The sequence below is a fragment of the Pseudophryne corroboree genome, chromosome 3 (assembly GCF_028390025.1).
Source record: "Pseudophryne corroboree isolate aPseCor3 chromosome 3, aPseCor3.hap2, whole genome shotgun sequence".
NCBI classification, from domain to species: Eukaryota; Metazoa; Chordata; class Amphibia; order Anura; family Myobatrachidae; genus Pseudophryne; species Pseudophryne corroboree.
This window is the reverse complement of record NC_086446.1, coordinates 771,513,157-771,531,261: the sequence shown is the minus strand read 5'-3', so window position 1 is coordinate 771,531,261 and position 18,105 is coordinate 771,513,157.

Here is an 18,105-nt window from a genome sequence, read left to right as displayed (position 1 = left end):
TTCACATCGTTTGGAGCGCACTTAATCGTTCTATGGTATGTGTTATTATAGCTGCGTATGAAGTCTTGTAAAACATCTATATATCTGTAGGTATTCTTTGCCGTGAAATAGCGCCACATGCGTGTTTTTAAAGTCCTATTGAAGCGCTCTATAACAGCCGCTTTCACATCGTTATTGGTCGTGAAATGATTTATACCGTATTTTTCTAACACCTTTTTTAGGTTTCTGTTTAGAAACTCTTTACCATTATCGGTTTGTAGCTTCATCGGCACATCGCCGCGCTGGAATATTTTTTCAAAAGCATTAGCGACCGTTGCTGCATTCTTAGCGGTCAGACTTTCACCCCACACCCTCTTACTGAATATATCGATGATTGTTAATATGTATTTAACGCCATCGTTGTATTTTGACAAATCTATCAGTGAGACCAAATCGCATTGCCACTGTTGGTTTATACCCGATACACAAATCATGTTCCTTTTATAGTTTTTTCTTGCTGGCTTGTGCAGCGTGTATGCGTCTTGTTCTTGTAACCACTTTCTTACGTCGGATCTTTTAAATTTATTTTTAACCGACCCATAATATTTATCAATGCCGCTAAAACTACCTGGCTTTAACACTGTGTAATATGCATCTTTCATCCGCCTGATTTGACGCGCTGCGTTGCGTGACATTCTGCGACTGGTGTTACGTGACACTCTGCGACTGGTGTTACGCGATAATTTTTAATACGGTTTAATATCGAACACTATAAATTTATATAAAATTTTATATTAAGCGATATAAAACACTATCATTTAATATTAAAAGGGGGCGGGGCCTAGGAGAAGTGGGTGTGGTACCTGTCAAGTTTGACAGAAAGGTTGTCTTTATCTACTGTCTCATTTTCCAACAAAGATAAACATGAAAGCCCAAGTAGCAACTACATTTTAATGCAGCTCTAGGTTCTTATCTTGGTGTCTTAATAAGAGAACATATCGGTGCAGATGGACACCGAGTATGTCTCTCTAATTATTTTAATCATTTCACGGTAATACCCTTTTCATCAGCTTAAAAGTTACTAATATCTCCCCATACTCATTCAGCTATATTGGAGGTAATCGCAAGTGCCTCCATACTAATTATATGGAATTTTAAACAGCTGAGTGTGCTGGAGGTACTTGAAATAGTGGACACACAGGATCAACGTTAGGCTGGTGATCAAGCACGTTTGTGAAACGTACGTACAGCTGAGACGTTGTGCTCCACTGAACAGCTATTCTCTGCAGGAGGACGCTGTGTCGGGCGGCATGTGAAGCCGTTACTTAGGATCCGGCAAATCAGCCGTGGCAGGCGGCAGTGGTAATCGCTTCCAGAGACGCACTAACTGGAGAGGTTGGATGGGGTGGCATGTGAAGCCGCTACTCAGGATCCGGTAAATCAGCCATGGCAGGCGGCAGCGGTAATTGCTTCCAGAGACGCACTAACTGGAGAGGTTGGACGGCATATGAAACTCCCCTGGAGATGCGGTAACCAGCAATGTTAAGCGTCATTTAAAACCAGGGTTTTCCGTTGGGAGGCATGAAAAACTGTTTCTTGGTAACCAGCTATGCTCAGTATCATCTGGAATAAGGGTATTCCACCCGGTGGCACGTGAAATCACTGGCTGAAAGGAGTTAAAACTGTTATGTCCTGAGGCATGTTTAAACGCTATTTGAAATAAGGTTATTGAGCTGCTGATGAATTGACAGTGTGATTTAAGATCTGGGTACGAAGTGGCAGCAGTTTAGCCGCAGGGTGTGGCGCAGCATATACCCTTTTTTTCTAATTATTCAAATTTTCCATGCCTATGGACTTCAGTGTCCTGCTTCCCCTTTTACTAAATAATTATTTTTATTCACAAATAATGCTCATGGTGATAAGAGGGTGGATGAACTGTTTGGGATTATGATTTTCAGGACAGCCTCTTTTTTCATGTGCTCTCGAGTGGTCACAAGCTACGGATCACATTTACAAAGCGCATCATCATATCAATTTAAACAAGTGATCTTCAGCCTTAACTGAGCATTTAATATTTATTGGTATACCAGGTCTACACACTCTCTTTCTCATTTCACAGGTATCCCACCGGTCCCCGCGGCGCATTGCAGCCCTGCAATGCCTAAGGCAACAGGACTGCTCTAACACTGGAGACGGAGACACGAGGGGATACTGGGGCTTTTTTTCTATCAATCCATCAGTACCCCTACTCTCACCCTTCTTCCGCTCTTTTGATGAGGATGGGCAGCAGATGGGGGTAACTGTACATTGGATTGTACTATTTCTCTCTACTTCCCACACAAAAGCCTGACATAATTCACAGTAAAAAATAAAAAATTGAGGCCCTACGATAATAAATTAACAGAGGTGCACCTATGGTCTCAGTTGACCAAATGTTTTTCAGACAGATCACACTGGTATGACGGTGAAAGATAAGGTGACATATTTTCCCTCACCGCATACCATATGCGATAAAGTCTAGATATATGATTTTCCATGTGATAATTTGCGGTTTGATATGCTCTTATTGAAATTGAATAAGGAGGGATATGTCTGCCGGAAAAAAATGACATTCCACAATGTTTATGGGCAATGATATGTTTCATGGCAATATATTACATGTGATGGGTATAAGTGTCTCTATAAGAAATTGTGAGGCCGAGTGGGTCTGATTTAACACTGTGGAGAGAAATTAGACTAGGCAATTTGGCAATTTAGTTTCATTTGAGCTGAGAATGGGCTCAGGAATACTGCAGAGCTGACAAAGTGATGGGCCATATGTGAATTGTGAAACAACGTTTAGAGAGTGGTTTTCAACCGAATGCTATTTATGACATGTATTTACTAGAGTCACATGATATACGCATGGTGTCCACCTCAAGGATGATTGCTAATTTCAAAGACACATGCTAAACATACATTGTACTTATCTGTAACCAGAGTGTTTTGAAAATATTCAGCTTTGCAACAATTTGCCATTTGGCAACTAAGTTTCATTGAAGCTGAGAATGTGATCAGGAACACTGCTGAGCTGATAAAGTGATGGGTTATATGGAAATTGTAGCTAGGGAATGGCTTATAACCTAATGCCACTGCATGATGTGTATAAAATCTTTTTCCATTAAAATTTAACCAGACAATATATGTATGGCTACACGGAGAGTGCGCTTTAATAAGGATTGATAGTCTTAAAGACACATACAAAATATGCTGTGATACCATTAGCAACTATAGAGCTTTGAAATTCTTTTTAAGTAAAGGAAAAATAAAAAATAAAACAAGTTATTGTATGAACACAATTGTTTATTCACGATTTGACATTACGGGAGACAGGGACATTCACTGAATACAGTGATAATCACCTCAGTGTCTGACATTAGATGCTTCTGAACATTCTCCCTTTTATTTTATTTTAGATAGGTAAGAAATAAAAGTTAAGTTTTAATACTATTCATTAATCCTCTATATAATACACCACTAATTATTTCAAAAGAGTGCTCCAAAAAAGGAATTTTCTTTGGAGCTAGTCCCCATAACGTTTTTTGAATATGAGTTTCTCATAATTCCAGGAGCACCTACAGCCTTTTCATGACTCAGATAGGATTGTCCTTAGCACTAAGAGTAGCTGGTTTTCAGTAAAAGATGTTCAATAGATATCAAATATCCGCTGCAGGATAACAATTTTAGCTTCAAATTAATGGCTGAAACTGGATTGCTGTGGCCAGAAGCTTTGCCACTGGTGTTGTACAGCATCAGAACCACTCCCAGGTCTCCACTTAACCTATCACCCTTTGAAATCCTTTTTGGTCGACAACCTCATGTAATGATAGACCCCCAGGATGATTTGAAATGCAATAATGAAGTGACTGTGAAATATTTGGTTGGGATGAGCCAGCAGCTGAGAAATCAACAAAGAAATCTAAAGCTGGTGATTCCTGACCTACCGAACAGTAATTGTCATGACATTGAACCTGGGGATTATGTGATGATTCGAAATTTCTTACGCTCAGGTTGCCTCATGGACAGGTGGGAAGGACCATATCAAGTCTTGTTAACCAGCACAACAGCATTGAAAGTCGCCAAAAGAGAGACTTGGATCCACTCGACCCACTGCAAGAAGGTCGCTGATCCGGAGAGAACTCGTGACAAAGAGCAGAGTGTAGAGAATCTCGTATCACTGGAGTGTCTGTTCCTGGAAAGTTGAGAGGCAGGACTGTTGAAGGGCATCTGAGCACAGAGCTAGAACGGTTGTCGTACCACTTTCTTTTTTCACCTCCCCCTACATTTTTCCTTTCTTTTCTCCTTCTTATTTTCCTCCTTTCCCCTAACGAAATGGATCGATCACAAGAGACTGCTTTTCGGGTTCTGTTAGTAATTCTGGTTTTGATAAGGACAGTTTGTTTTGGTGAGGGTCCCAGAGAGGTCGAGCAGGGATCTGGAATGGGTTCTGATGGCAAGTACGAATTTGTAGGATCTCAGGATCAGCACATCACTTTAGTAAAGGCTGGCATCAGTAAGCGCTCTGGTAGTCAAGGAGCTCGGAGGCACTGCGAGGGGTTATTGTCTGATGAATATTGCATTTGTAAGAATTGTGAGAATATAGTTGAGGATGGGTGCATCCAGAGATGTCAGTACAACCTTAATATCGACATGGACCGTCATCCGTTGAGTGATTACCACTCACTAGTGGGTAAGGTCTTAAACCAGACAGAATGCTGGGTGTGCTCACAGGTATCTCAAGGTCAGAGCAAGTCAGGATTAGTACCGTACCCTTTAGCAATAGATGAGGTACTCGAATTACGGGGTGGGAGACCGGTGGACAAGAAATTCAATATCTCTAGGCCCCCTAGTTTGAAGCTCCACCAGTCTCATGTAGACAGGTCCTTATTATGTTTTAATATTTCAAATTACCGAAAACCGGGAAATTGGGAAGTGACGTGGAATAACCAGACAATGACCTTTTCACACAGAGCTGATAGGATACCCATAGACTCTGAACTTGTACGCCAAATAACCAACAGTGGGAGGTATTTCCGGTATAGGTATACTCGTGGAAGCAAGACCATGTGGGTTGGAAAAGTATCGCCAGGGTATTGTGCTCATATCATCCAGCCCGATACTTGTACTGAGCAGATGGGAGAACTAGGGATTGGTTTCTTTACTTGGAAAGTTTGTAATATGGTGATGTTATATTTTGTCCCCTATGTTCTCCCCGATGATGCCTATTTCATATGTGGGAGGAAGGCGTACAAGTGGCTTGCCCCGAGCTCAGAGGGATTGTGTTATATTGGGAGAGTACTGCAAGAGGTCATGACCATAACCCATGATAAGATGAAAGACGTTCACCGCAGTGCTTAGGCTCCTTATACTCACACTCATTATGAACATATCGTCAAGAGACACCTCATAGATAGGACAGAGCACGCAGCCTCTGATTTGATCCACGAATCCACCGGGATTCAATTCCTTCTCACATTAGACATCACCCGTACTGCCAGAGGAATTATAAATTATAGGTATATCCATGCGCTAGCGAACTTGATAGATAATATCACTGAGATGTATGACGACACCTTCAGGTATACGGGAAGGGAGTTACAAGTTTACAAGAAGGGACTGATTCAGCACAGGATAATCCTTAATTATATCACAGCCGTGACAGGTGGGTACTGTGTTACTCTGGCAACTCAATATGGGGTGAAGTGCTGTACGTATATTACAAACAGCACTGATGACCCAACGGAGATTATCGATCAAATGATGGACGTTATCTTACAGCTGAAGTGGGAGTTCAGAAGGAAGCACAACCTTACCTTGGCGACTGTGAGTAATGAACTGACCGGCTGGGTCTCATGGTTGAACCCACGCAAATGGTTCTCAGGTTTAGGAGAGTGGGCTCAAAATGTTGTTATGAGTGTGGGGAAGTTTCTCCTTTGTATCATGGGAGTCGTCATAATTATTGGTTTGATATTTAGGTGTGTTCGAATTCTGACGCGGCGCAAGCACGGCACAAAATTGATGAGTCTAAGGAGCGAGGGCGCTGTTTTAGCAGCAGACTTAATTTATGACCCATCCATAGAGACAGTGTTATGATAAGAATTGCAAATGAATTCCATGGCCTGTTTCTTTCACCCGTTTCTCTTTTGTTTCCCCCTCTGCCCAGATACATCCATCCGGAAAAGACATCTGCCCTACCCAAAATGTTTATGTGAATGTATTGTAGATATGTGTCTTATCTTCATCTCTGCAACCTCCAGTTAATAGCACACATAGTCGACAGGTGATATCCACAAATACTAGCACTCACATATGTTCCCCCTCCATGTATCATCAACTAAATGTGCACCCCATTTGTTTTAACAAGAAGCCGAAAAGAGCTCGGTAGTGTTTGTTGGCCCATTTACAGAGCCTTAATACGGGATGAGAAGGATTTAATGTATACTTCGCAATACCTCGAAGCTTATTTAGAACATATACAGCACGATGATACATGCCCCTCAGACATGGATTCATACATACATGCTTTTTACTATCCCACTAGATCATACATTTCCTACCTACCACTCTCCCCCGACCATCCAAAACTTCTGTAGATATTGGCCCTCATTCCGAGTTGTTCGCTCGGTATTTTTCATCGCATCGCAGTGAAAATCCGCTTAGTACGCATGCGCAATGTTCGCACTGCGACTGCGCCAAGTAACTTTACTATGAAGAAAGTATTTTTACTCACGGCTTTTTCTTCGCTCCGGCGAACGTAATGTGATTGACAGGAAATGGGTGTTACTGGGCGGAAACACGGCGTTTCAGGGGCGTGTGGCTGAAAACGCTACCGTTTCCGGAAAAAACGCAGGAGTGGCCGGAGAAACGGTGGGAGTGCCTGGGCGAACGCTGGGTGTGTTTGTGACGTCAAACAGGAACGACAAGCACTGAAATGATCGCACAGGCAGAGTAAGTCTGGAGCTACTCTGAAACTGCTAAGTAGTTAGTAATCGCATTATTGCGAATACATCGGTCGCAATTTTAAGAAGCTAAGATTCACTCCCAGTAGGCTGCGGCTTAGCGTGTGTAACTCTGCTAAATTCGCCTTGCGACCGATCAACTCGGAATGAGGGCCATTGTGTAGATATTTTTCTGTTTAGTGATTAGATAGTGGCAGTTATTGGTGACTGCCAAAGGGTGGACTGTCAAAGTCGAAAAATATTGCAGTACACACATCACGTACAAACTACACACAGATGGCATCTGTACAATCTGTGCTATCTGGGTTCTGGGGGAGTTCAAGGGAAATCACATAGTCAAAATCGAACATAGCAGGGATCTCACCGTGTGTACACACCCTAAGAGTAAATGAAGGCTGCATAGGCATGCAATTATATAAGGGGCCTTTGGTTTGTGATGGGTTAATGAGAGAGCTTTGCTAGTTAGATTAGCCTCCCCCTGGAGGGTTTGGTTTGTGATCTGCATTAGCCTATCAGGGTGTGTAGGGGAGGTAACATTAGGGGGGGTATATAGATAGGGAGACAGCAACACTTCCTCTTGGGCACCTGGAAATCCTGCCCGCCCTCCCCTTTTTTGTTTTGTTGATGCTCTCGGATTTGGATACTATTTGGCTTGCAATTTAGCTTTCGGCGGGAAGGTGCTTTTAACCAGCGGCTACATGGGGCATGAATGGTCTTTGAGGGGCAACTACCTTTTCCAAGGAGGGCTAGTGAGTTCTGCCCGGACGGGGGGACAATGGCCATTTTCGTAGGAAATAATCACGCTATGCCATAGTAAAGGGTAGTGTTTGCCTTTTCAGGACAGGTTATGCTTTTGGCCGGATGAGGCGTTTAAGTCGCCTCATATCATAAAAGTTGGGGCGTTTAAGTCGCCGCCATTGTTATATAACATCAATTGGCTACAGCTGGTCATCAAGCGTTTTCCTTGCCATCCCTTACCAGAAGGGTCATTCCACTTAATAAATACATTAATGACCTTTTAAAAGTTACGCAGTGGTTGTCCGTGTCTTATTGTGTCTGTGTCATTTTATTTTAGTAAGATAAGCTAGCGTAATGGTTATGCAAAGGTAATCACAATAAATCAATAGACACCTTATAGAACAAAACTGGGTAAAAACAGCCAGACATAGAGGTAGGAAGGCCCTGCTCGCAAGCTTACAATCTGTTACCAATGTGTTGGTTGCACTACATGCAGGTTGGTCACTTCGTGGTACATCCCTTTAGTGGTAAAAAAATGTCAAATGAATTGGCCCCTGTCGTGTAGCTCAAAGTTTGTTTTATATATATATATATATATATATATATATGTGTGTGTATTCCTACCTGTGCAGACTCCATTATCTCGGACAGATGGAATACCAGCTTAAAAAACGAATGGTGTAACATCGCCACACCATTCATTCTGCACCACTGCCAGGCGCTAGTGAGCAGCCCGGGGCCAGACATTTTGGTTTATTTAAACATAGCATGGCCACTCTCAGGTATAAAATCACTGACCATGTCCCCAAATCTTTACAGTGGGGGGAGGGAATAAACTTGAAAGCATGGGGGTGGATTACATAACAGTTAAATGGAGAAGAACCTGGTTGCAGGATAGGAAACAGACAGTTGTAGTTAATGGAGTGCAATCTATGGAGGGAAATGTTACCAGTGGAGTACCCCAGCGATCTGTACTTGGTCTAGTTCTTTTTAATACCTTTGTTGGTGACATTGCAGATGGTACTGAAGGGAAAGTATGCCTTTTTGCAGATGATACAAAGATATGCAACAGGGTAGACACACCAGGAGGGGTAAAACAAATGATTGATGACCTAGGTAGGCTTGAGAAATGGTCAAGAACGTGGCAACTACAGTTTAATGCTAAAAAATGCAAAATCATGCACTTGGGTCTCAAAAACCCAAAGGCTAAATATAGTATCAAGGGTACTATAATGAAAACTACTGAGGAGGACTTAAAGGCAGGAAAGCAATGTAACAAAGCAATGAGAAAGGCAAGTCAGATGCTTGGTTGCATTGGGAGAGGAATCAGTAGCAGGAAAAAAAAGTGATAATGTCACTGTATAGGTCATTGGTACGGCCCCATCTGGAATACTGTGTCCAGTTCTGGAAACTATGGGGGTCATTCCGAGTTGTTCGCTCGTTGCCGATTTTCGCTATGCTGCGATTTGTTGCTAATTGCGCATGCGCAAGGCACGCAGGGTGCATGCGCTTAGTTATTTAACTAAAAACTTAGCAGTTTTGCTGTGGATTCTGCTGCGCTTTTCAGTCACTCTGCTGATCGGTGAATGATTGACAGGAAAGGGGCGTTTCTGGGTGGTAATTGAGCGTTTTCCGGGAGTGTGCTAAAAAACGCAGGCCTGTCAGGGAAAAACGTGGGAGTGTCTGGAGAAACGGGGGAGTGGCTGGCCGAACGCAGGGCATGTTTGTGACGTCAAACCAGGAACTAAACGGACTGAGGTGATCGCAGTCTAGGAGTAGGTCTGGAGCTACTCAGAAACTGCAAGAAAATATGTAGTAGCAGTTCTGCTAATCTTTCGTTCGCTATTCTGCTAAGCTAAGATACACTCCCAGAGGGCGGCGGCCTAGCGTGTGCAATGCTGCTAAAAGTAGCTAGCAAGCGAACAATTCGGAATGACCCCCCATATCTCCAGAAGGATATAAATACATTACAGAGCGTACAAAGAAGGGCAACTAAAATGGTGCATGGCCTACATCACACAACTTACCTGGAAAGGCTAAAAGATCTTAACATGTATAGTTTGTAGGAGAGAAGGGAAAGCGGGGACATGATAGAAACTTTCATATATATCAAGGGTCTTAACAAAGTTCAGGAGGGAAACATTCTTCAAAGGAAGAGAAGTATTAGAACTCGAGGATATACACTGAAACTGGAGGGAAGGAGGTTCAGGGGAAATTTACGGAAAAATTACTTAGGGTAGTAGATAAGTGGAATAGCCTCCCATCAGAGGTGGTAGAGGCTAAGACAGTAGAGCAATTTAAACATGCATGGGATCAGTGGCGGAACTAGCGAGCAGTGGGCCCAGGTGCGACAAAATGCTTTGCCCCCCCCCCCGTCCCATCCAAGTCCACCCCCTCACCCCTGGAGAGGATCTGGTGAGGGGGACCTGCTCAGGGCCAGAGAAATGGATACCTAGCAACTGTGTGCAAGAAACGGCATCGGAGCTCCACCCCTGCATGCAAAACAGGGGCCAAAATACATAGGGGCATGGCTTCGTGGGGAAGGGGTGTGGCCACAAAATAATGCCAATTCATAAAACGGTGCACAGTAGTCTCCATTATTCAAATTACGCCGCACAGTAGCACCACTACACCAGGTAGAGACCCTTTTACACCTTGCGGCGGACAGATTCCCCTTTTTACACATTACGGCAGACAGCGTCCCCTTTTTACACATTACGGCAGCCAGCGTCCCCCTTTTTTTACACATAACGGCGGACAGTGTGCCCTTTTTGCACATAGCGGCAGACAGCGTGCACTTTTTACACATAACGGCAGACAGCATCCCCTTTTTACACATTACGGCAGACAGCGTCCCCCTTTTTACACATAACGGCAGTGTCCCCTTTTTACACATAAAGGCAGACAGCGCGCCCTTGTTACACATAGCGGCAGACAGCATACACTTTTTACACATAACGGCAGACAGCGTGCCCTTTTTACACATAACGGCAGACAGCGTCTCATTTTTACACATTACGGCAGACAGCGTGCCCTTGTTACAAATTACGGCAGACAGCGTCCCCCTTTTTACACATAACGGCAGGCAGATTCCCCCTTTTTACACATTGCGGCAGACAGCGTCCCCTTTTTACACATCACGGCAGGCAGATTCCCCCTTTTTACACATTACGTCAGGCAGATTCCCCCTTTTTACACATTGCGGCAGACAGCGTGCCCTTTTTACACATCACGGCAGGCAGATTCTACCGTTTTACTCATTACAGCAGACTGCGTACCCTTTTTACACATTACATCAGGCAGATTCCCCCTTTTTACACATTACGTCCGGCAGATTCCCCCTTTTTACACATTGCGGCAGACAGCGTGCCCTTTTTACACATCACGGCAAGCAGATTCTACCGTTTTACTCATTACAGCAGACTGCGTGCCCTTTTTACACATTACGTCAGGCAGATTCCCCCTTTTTACACATTACGTCCGGCAGATTCCCCCTTTTTACACATTGCGGCAGACAGCGTGCCCTTTTTACACATCACGGCAGGCAGATTCTACCGTTTTACTCATTACAGCAGACTGCGTACCCTTTTTACACATTACGTCAGGCAGATTCCCCCTTTTTACACATTACGTCCGGCAGATTCCCCCTTTTTACACATTGCGGCAGACAGCGTGCCCTTTTTACGCATCACGGCAGGCAGATTCCCCCATTTTACACATTACGGCAGACAGCGTCCCCTTTTTACACATTACGTCAGGCAGATTCCCCCTTTTTACACATTACGTCAGGCAGATTCCCCCTTTTTACACATTGCGGCAGACAGCGTCCCCTTTTTACACATCACGGCAGGCAGATTCCCCCTTTTTTACACATTACAGCAGACAGTCCCCCTTTTTGTACATGAAGAAAGAAAGAAAGAAAGAAAGAAAGAAAGAAAGAAAGAAAGAAAGAAAGAAAGAAAGAAAGAAAGAAAGAATTATACCTTTTAATATTATGATGCAGGGTTTTATATATATATATATATATATATATAATTATTATTATTATTATTATTATTATTATTATTATTTATTAACAGTTTCTTATATAGCGCAGCAAATTCCGTTGTGCTTATATTTCTTTATCATTTCATGCACTCACTTGTTTATTTTTATATAATCTGACTCTACGTCATCAGTAATTGTGACTAATGTATTATACTTTGGTTACATTTATATATATATATATATATATATATATAAATATATACACACACACATTGGCAATGAATGTTGATGCCTTCTCTTGCACTTTGCGCTGGCCAGGACTAGGTTTGGTTCTACTGTAATTTGTCGTCCAGTTTTGGTTTAGGATATGTATTTTTTTCAAATAATTATAAAAATGAGCTAAAATCACAGAATTTGGGCCTTTTTTTTTTGTTCCTACATTGTTTTAACCCCAATAACATTCCTTTCCAGTCATTTCCACTCAATGTTGACCACTTCACAGCTCACAATATTATTATATCCAGTTTAGCCAAAGGCTGTAGTGGGCTGGCTGGTTACTATGCAAGAGAACAGTGGTACAAACACACACCAGTTTATAGCACATCTATGAAACATTGCCACAGCATATTGGGGTACAGTGCACAGAACAGTACAAACAAATTATACAACAATGTTTTTTTATTATTGTTATTCTTTTAAATGGCAGCTCGGCTCGCACTGTGTGGAGTCAGACTGCTTTTATATTTACGTGAAGTTAACAAAGCGCACTTGGGTAGGGCATACTGGGGTGCAGTATGCAGAACAGTACAAACAATTTAGAAAAATTGTTTCACTTTTTTTACTTTTTAATAAATGGTTTACTTTTTTTGCAACTGACAAACAATCTGGAGTCACACTGCTTATGTGAACGCAGTGGGTGTTGCCTGCAGAGTTAGTGCAGCACACTGTGTGATAGAATTATACTAAGGGGACTGGACACAGCTTGTGCAGAGTCCCCTTTTACACATTACGGCAGACAGAGTCCACCTTTTTACACATTACGGCAGACAGAGTCCCCTTTTTACACATTACGGCAGACAGCATCCCCTTTTTTACACATTACGGCAGACAGCGTCCACCTTTTACACATTATGGCAGACAGCGTCCCTTTTTTACACATTACGGCAGACAGCGTCCACCTTTTACACATTACGGCAGACAGCGTCCCTTTTTTACACATTACGGCAGACAGCGTACACCTTTTACACATTACGGCAGACAGCGTCCCCTTTTTACACATTACGGCAGACAGCGTCCACTTTTTACACATTACGGCAGACAGCGTCCACCTTTCTCATATGTCCTAGAGGATGCTGGGGAAGCTTCGAGAACCATGGGGTATAGAAGGGATCCGCAGGAGACATGGGCCCACTATAAGACTTTGAATGGGTGTGAACTGGCTCCTCCCTCTATGTCTCTCCTCCAGACTCCAGTTAGATTCTGTGCCCAGTGAGACTGGATGCACACTGAGAAGCTCTCCAGAGTTTCTCTGAAAAATACTTTATTAGGTTTGTTATTTTCAGGGAGACCTGCTGGCTACAGGCTCCCTGCATCATGGGAGTGAGGGGAGAGAAGCAGACCTACTTCTTAAGAGTTCAAGGGCTCTGCTTCTTAGGCTACTGGACACCATTAGCTCCAGAGGGTTTGATCACTACGGTACGCCTAGCTGCTTGTTCCCGGAGCCGCGCCGTCACCCCTCTCACAAAGCCAGAAGATAGAAGCCGGGTATGAGAAGATCAGAAGACTTCAGTGACGGCAGAAGAGGTACTGCGCAGCGGCCGCGCTGCGCGCCATGCTCCCACACATAACACAGCACTGCAGAGTGCAGGGCGCAGGGGGGGGGGCAGCATGAACACCTCAAATCAGACTGGCATGAGTTATAACGGTATCCGGACTCCAGGTCGACAGCACAAAGGTCGACACACCTTAGGTTGACGTCAATTGGTCGACACACCTTAGGTCGACATGGACAAAAGGTCGACATGGACAAAAGGTCGACAGGAACAAGGTCGACATGGAAAAAGGTCGACATGAGTTTTTCACGATTCTTTTCTTTTTTTGAACCTTTTCATACTTAACGATCCACGTGGACTACGATTGGAACGGTAAAGTGTGCCGAGCGAAGCGAAGGCACCATGCCCGAAGCATGGCGAGCGAAGCGAGCCATGCGAAGGGACGCGGTGCACTAATTGGGGTTCCCGGTCACTCTACGAAGAAAACGACACCAAAAAAACATTAAAAACTCATGTCGACCTTTTTCCATGTCGACCTTGTTCCTGTCGACCTTTGTCCACGTCGACCTTTTGTCCATGTCGACCTAAGGTGTGTCGACCAATTGGCGTCGACCTAAGGTGTGTCGACCTTTGTGCTGTCGACCCTCAGTCCCAGACCCAGTTATAACAGTGCCCCGGGCACTAGTTAGGGGATCTCTGCTAGTATAAACATATTTTTAAGCGGGACTGAAGCGCGCCATGTAGTGGGCGGAACTTAGCCCACACAACCCTGACCAGCGCCATTTTCTCTCCTCAGAAGCTGCAGAGATGCTGGCCCTGTCCTCCACACTGCTGTACAAGTAACAGGGTGCAAAACGGGGGGGACACAAATAATTTGGTGCTGACTTGTATATATATATAAAGCGCTAACAGGTCTGGGCAGTCATTTTACTGGCCTCAGTACTGGGATAGGCGCTGGGTTGTGAGCTGGCAGAACTCTCTCTGTGTCTCTCTTGCAGGCTTTATTGTGGGTCTGTTTCCTATAGCCCCAGTGTGGTTGTGAGTGTCGGTACGTGTGTGTCGACATGTCTGAGGCTGAATGCTCTTCCCAGGAGGAGGCTGGAGTGGGGACAGAAAATACTGTGAGAGTGACCGTGTCGGCACCGCCGACGGGTGATTGGGTGAATATGTTGAGTGTTTTAAACGCAAATGTGACTAAGTTGACTAAGAGATTTGATAAATCTGAGTCTAAGAACCAGACATGGAGCAAATCCATGGAAGATGCTTTGTCACAGGCCCAAACCCCTTCGGGGTCACAGAAACGTGCATTTACCCAGATAGCAGATACAGATACTGACACGGACTCTGATTCCGGTGTCGACTATAGTGATGCCAGATTACATCCAAAACTGGCTAAGAGTGTTTAGTACATGATTGTGGCGATAAAAGACGTATTACATATCTCCGAGGACCCTGCTGTTCCTGATACTAGGGTCTGTATGTTTAAAGGAAAGAAACCTGAGGTAACGTTTCCTCCCTCTCATGAACTGAACGCACTTTTTGAAAAGGCTTGGGAAAATCCTGACAAAAAGATACATGTTCCCAAAAGAATTCCAGTGGCATATCCATTCCCCTCTGGGGACAGGGAAAGGTGGGAGTCAATCCCCACGGTAGACAAAGCTTTATCGCGTCTATCCAAAAAGGTGGCGCTTCCGTCCCCTGACATGGCAGCCCTAAAGGATCCTGCGGATCGTAAGCAGGAAAATACCTTAAAATCCATTTATGTCACTACAGGGTCGCTACTCAGGCCTGCCGTTGCTTCGGCATGGGTGAGTAGCGCTATTGAAAAGTGGGCAGATAACTTGTCATCTGAGGTAGATACCCTAGACAGGGATAGTGTGCTTTTGACTTTGGGTCATATCAGGGACGCTGCAGCATATTTAAAAGAAGCTGTAAGGGATATTGGCCTTTTGGGATCAAGGGCCAATGCCATGGCAGTCTCAGCAAGGAGAGCATTGTGGATTCATCAATGGAATGCTGATGCGGACTCTAAGAAGGCGATGGAGTCTCTACCGTTTAACGGTAAGGTCTTGTTTGGTGACGGCCTCACTGACCTGGTCTCTACGGCTACCGCGTGTAAGTCTTCATTTTTACCTTATGTTCCTGCACAGCAGAAGAAATCGCCTCACTATCAGATGCAGTCCTTTCAGCCCAATAAATTAAAAAAAGGATGAGGGTCCTCTTTCCTTGCTGCGAGGGGGAGAGGAAGGGGAAAAAGGTCACAGGCTGTGGCAAGTTCCCAGGAGCAGAGCTCCTCTCCGGCTTCTACCAAATCCACCGCATGACACTGGGGCTCCTTTGTGGAAGTCCGCACCAGTGGGGGCACGTCTCAAACTTTTCAATTAGGTCTGGGTGCACTCGTACCTGGATCCTTGGATAGTAGACATAGTAACCCAGGGGTACAAGTTAGGGTTTCAAGACTTGCCCCCTCACCGATTTTTCGTAAAAAAAGGAAGTAAGGAAGATAGTAAGCGCTGCGATACTAAAGTTGTGTCAAAATCAAGTGATTGTCACGGTACCCCCGTCTCAACAGGGGGAAGGTTTTTATTTGAGCCTGTTCGTGGTCCCGAAGCCGGATGGCTCAGTCAGGCCGATTCTAAACCTAAACTCCCTCAATTTCTTTCTGAAAATATTCAAGTTCAAGATGGAGTCTCTACGAGCAGTGATCTCCAGTCTGGAGGAGGGGGATTTTATGGTGTCAGTCGACATAAAAGATGCCTACTTACATATCCCCATATATCCTCCACATCAGGCTTACCTGAGATTTGCTGTGCAGGATTGTCATTACAAACTCAGACGTTGCCGTTTGGTCTGTCAATGGCTCCGAGGATTTTCACCAAAGTAATGGCGGAAATGATGGTTCTCCTGCGCAAGCAGGGAATCACAATTATCCCGTACTTGGACGATCTCCTCATAAAGGCGAGGTCCAAGGAGCAATTGTTGAAGAAAGTTGGCCTTTCACTGACGATTCTGCAACAACACGGTTGGCTCCTAAATTTGCCAAAATCACAGTTAGATCCAACGACATGGCTGTCGTTCCTGGGTATGATTCTGGATACAGAATTGCAGAGAGTTTTTCTTCTAGTGGAAAAAGCTCTACAAATACAGAACATGGTAACAGCAGTGGCGTACATATACCGCAAAGGCGGAACAAAGAGCAGAGCGGCGATGGCCGAGGCCACGAAGATTCTTCGCTGGGCGGAAAGACATGCCAGCGCTCTGTCAGCGGTCTTCATTCCAGGAGTGGACAACAGGGAAGCAGACTTCCTCAGCAGACACAATCTCCATCCAGGAGAGTGGGGTCTTCATCAAGAGGTCTTTGCAGAAGTGACAAGTCGTTGGGGAGTTCCTCAAGTGGACATGATGGCGTCACGCCTCAACAAGAAACTTCAGAGATATTGTTCCAGGTCAAGGGACCCTCAAGAGATAGTGGTGGACGCCCTAGTGACACCGTGGGTGTTTCAGTCGGTCTATGTGTTCCCTCCACTTCCACTCATTCCAAAGGTGATAAAAATTATAAGAAGAACAAGGGTTCAGGCGATCCTCATTGTTCCGGATTGGCCAAAAAGGGCCTGGTATCCAGATCTTCAGGAGTTGCTCATAGAAGATCCCTGGCCTCTTCCTCTTCGGGAGGACCTGTTACAACAGGGGCCGTGCGTGTATAAGGACTTACCATGGCTGCGTTTGACGGCATGGCGGTTGAACGCCAAATCCTAGCCCGAAAGGGTATTCCCTGCGAAGTCATTCCTACACTTCTTCAGGCTAGAAAAGAAGTAACGGCAAAGCATTACCACCGTATTTGGAGAAAATATGTGTCTTGGTGTGAATCCAAGAAGGCTCCTACGGAAGAATTTCACCTAGGGCGTTTTGCTCCATTTCCTACAAGCAGGTGTGGATGCGGGCCTAAAGTTAGGCTCTATTAAAGTACAGATTTCGGCCTTGTCAATCTTTTTTCAAAAAGAATTGGCCTCCCTTCCAGTAGTTCAGACCTTCGTAAAAGGCGTGCTGCACATCCAACCTCCCTTTGTGCCCCCAGTGGCACCATGGGACCTTAATGTGGTGTTGCAATTCTTGCAATCACATTGGTTTGAACCGTTGCGCAAGGTTGAGTTAAAATTCCTTACTTGGAAAGTGGTCATGTTGTTGGCCTTGGCATCTGCAAGGTGAGTGTCTGAGTTGGCGGCTTTGTCTCACAAAAACCCATATTTGATTTTCCATGCTGATAGAGCGGAGTTGAGAACTCGTCAGCAATTTCTGCCAAAAGTGGTTTCATCATTTCATGTGAACCAGCCAATTGTGGTGTCAGTGGCTACTGACACCTTGGCGGAGTCAAAGTCTCTCGATGTGGTCAGAGCTTTGAAGATCTATGTCGCCAGAACGGCGCAGATTAGGAAAACAGAGGCTCTGTTTGTCCTGTGGGGCTCCTGCTTCTAAGCAGACTATTGCGCGCTGGATTTGTAATTCGATTCAGCAGGCTCATGCTACGGCAGGATTGCCGTTACCGAAATCGGTGAAAGCCCATTCTACCAGAAAGGTGGGCTCATCCTGGGCGGCTGCCCGGGGAGTCTCGGCGTTACAACTTTGCCGAGCTG